This window comes from Myotis brandtii, unplaced genomic scaffold (assembly GCF_000412655.1).
Source record: "Myotis brandtii unplaced genomic scaffold, ASM41265v1 scaffold154, whole genome shotgun sequence".
Lineage (NCBI taxonomy): Eukaryota > Metazoa > Chordata > Mammalia > Chiroptera > Vespertilionidae > Myotis > Myotis brandtii.
The window spans coordinates 1,287,283-1,290,518 of NW_005355584.1; the positions used below are offsets into that span (position 1 = coordinate 1,287,283).

The following is a 3,236-nucleotide window of genomic DNA, read 5'->3' on the forward strand; positions in this document are numbered from 1 at the left end:
ACAAATTTTTGTGCACCGGGCCTCTAGTAATAATAATAATGATGATGATGATGTAAATATTTACTGTGGTGTCATGACACTTATTTTGAAAATTATTTAGGAACCCAGGCAGTATAGGTGAATTTTGTCTGGTGAGTAATGAATCAAGATTTTGTTGTTTAGATGGATCACAAGATGTTTACAAAGTTATTTCTAGTGAAATAGATATAGCATCCTGAGTTCTACTTTGCCCCAAATAGAGTACAAATATTTGTTTTTGAGTGTGCTTTTTCATATAATGTTTATTGATTTACTTACCATGTTGTAGGATCATTGAATGTTTATTTTTATTCCTGGCCAGAGGTTTTCACTCTGGAGAGTAGTACTTACCTCAGTCATTGACAAAGGTTATGTGCATGCCTGGTGTGTGAGTGTGTGTGCGTGTGTGTGTGTGTGTTCCTGCACCTACATAGACACATGTGTCAATTTAAGAATACCATTTGGTAATTCTACACTTGCAACATTTTTCATTGCTGAGTGTACTTTTTCAGAACAGAAGGATGGTAGTTTTTCTCTAACAGCATGGGTTTTCCTCTAACTATTAACATTATTATAATGTGCATAGACTCACAGATCCAATGTCTGACTGCAGCTGATCATCCATCACATATCTATCCTAACACTTCAGTGTTGGTCATCACCTTTAACCGTACGTGTCTGTACAGTTGCAAGGTCACTGAGCTTAGACTCAAAGCCCTTTTCTACTTGTGAAGTTTGGCAGTGATTATAAGCCTAGGATGGTCCTTGCTGGGGGGAAAGTGCCAGTGATGGAGAGGATGGTAAAAAGTTCAAGGGCCCCTGAAACAGATGTGTGTGTGTGTGTGCCCCTGTGTGCGTGTGTGTGGTGGGGGTTAGAGGAGAAAGAATCTAATCCTCGAATAATTGGAGCTGCAATGAGAACAGCAATGGTTTTGACCGGGATTAGTTAAATGAATCATAAGGGCTGGTTCTATAAATGGGAGTCCCTAATAAGATTTAGAGATACAGCAGGCCTTTGACTGAAGGAGTGACCTGTGTATTACATATGTATTTCTGTGGTCGTCAACTCTTCCTTAACATTTCCCACCACAGTCAGCCGCAGCGTGTAGACACTCCTAACCCAGAGAGGCTCAGGTGAGGGTGAGGAATGGTTTGGAGGGTGACTGTGACAACTATCTACAGGGGGAGTACTTGAGGTGTCAGCAGCTTGAAAACAACTTATTTTCATTCATCATCTGCCTTTGTCTCAGGACTTGGACTTTTTGGTATGTGTTGTCCAGGGTGTAGAGGTTAGTGCTGTTATATAATGCCAAGAAAGGAGGGTGTAAAGCAGTGATGGCAAAACTATGACACGTGTGTCAGAGGTGACACACGAACTCATTTTTTTTGGTTGATTTTTCTTTGTTAAATGGTATTTAAATATATAAAATAAATATCAAAAATATAAGTCTTTGTTTTACTATGGTTGCAAATATCAAAAAATTTCTATATGTGACACGGCACCAGGGTTAAGTTAGGGTTTTTCAAAATGCTGACACGCCGAGCTCAAAAGGTTCGCCATCACTGGTGTAGAGGTTAGTGCTGTTATATAATGCCAAGAAAGGAGCCTTCTTGTAAGTCATAAAGCATGTGGATGGAAACCACCTGAAGCACTGAGATTTTTTTAAAATCTGGGGAGCTATCAGGTGGGGGCAGATGGCATGTGCCAGTCTCTCAGTGGGAGGGTCCCACAGGAGGGGGTGGCGATGGGCTCCCACCAGCTTGCAGGGATTTATAATCCTGGTGCAGTCACAGAGAGTGGCTGCAGGACCTCGGGCAAAATCCTTAGCCTTTGTCTACCCCGGTTTCCTAATCTGTTAGTAGGGATGATAGAGTCATAATGTGAACACAGAATGAGTTACTGCACAGAGAACATTAAGAACAGTTTTTGTGCACATGGAGCACACAAACTATACTATTTCTCAACTCTCTTCATCTTAAATTAGAGGGACATACATATGGAGTAGTAACCCTGAGAATGACGGAAGAAAGTGAGGTAATTCACTGTATTTCAGGACTACAACTTCTCCACATGCTGGATAAACATGCAGAACAGTGATCCACCTGATGCTTCCACGTTGAACAAATCTAAATTATAACTGGTGCCAGAAATCACTTTTCGTACTTTTTTAGTCCTGACTAAAAGCTACAGAAACTAAGGCATAAATCAGGTATTTGAATATTCTGAAGCAGAGTATAAACACAGCTGTTCTGGCACAGTGGAGGGATCACTTAACAGAAATCCGGGGTGCAAGCCAGCGCTCTCCCCAACCGCCCCCACAGAAGGAACATATGCCCTGCACGCACCTTCCGAAGCAGTTTGCCATATTTTATATTTTTAGCACCTCGTCTTTTAAAGAATGCAGACACAGTTCTGTAGGACAGCGGGAAGCTGTGTTATTTGGTAAATCGGGTTTTTGCATTCATATTTATCCAAGTCCAGAATGATGGCCATTCTAGAGAATGAATGATTGTTGAAATGGCAGGTTGAGTCCTGGATTTCCCAAGTGATGAAGTTCAGAAAAAATGTGTAATTGTGTCTGAGTTTCCTAAGGTTCCTCTGTTCAACATAATGTTCTGACGTGCAGAAGGGACAGTCCCAGATAGAAAATGCAAATCGGCCGCACTACCCATGCTCCATGATGCCAGGGTTAATCATGCAAATCGGAATGCAGTTCTTGGTATTTGGAGAAAGGGCTTAGTTGAAGTCTCAGGCACGTATTAATTTAAAATTCCTACTTCAGAGAGCAGTGCTTTTTTTTTCAGCTTCAAATTTTGAAGTATAGAACAGGATCTGGGGGCTGATTTAGTGATGGACATACATCCATATTTGACATTTATGAAAAAGAGAGTGGAGTGGGAGGGAGGGGCAGCCTCAAAGAATGCTGGTATTTATAAGTATAATACATACTCTATTAGATCGAGATTTATAAATGTTCTATAGCGAGTCCCTTTGCTTGGAACAAGACCATATCAATCCATTATATGTGTTTACTGAATATCTGCTCAGTTCGAAGGAGATGTCTACTAGGAAATCAGGCAAGGACAGACCCATTAAAAAAAACACACACACAAGTTCCAGCCTATCCGGTTTGGCTCAATGGATAGAGTCTTGGCCTGCAGACTGAAGGGTCCCAGGTTCGATTCTGGTCAAGGGCACATGCCTGGGTTGCAGGCTC

The 3,236-nt window shown here is 41.4% G+C and overlaps 1 protein-coding gene across 5 annotated transcripts in view; it reads left to right on the forward strand.

The window, feature by feature from the left end:
- Positions 1-3,236, forward strand: part of CDH7 (cadherin 7, type 2) — a 122,124-nt gene that overhangs the window by 51,192 nt on the left and 67,696 nt on the right. The gene's annotated exons all lie outside the window — the stretch shown is intronic.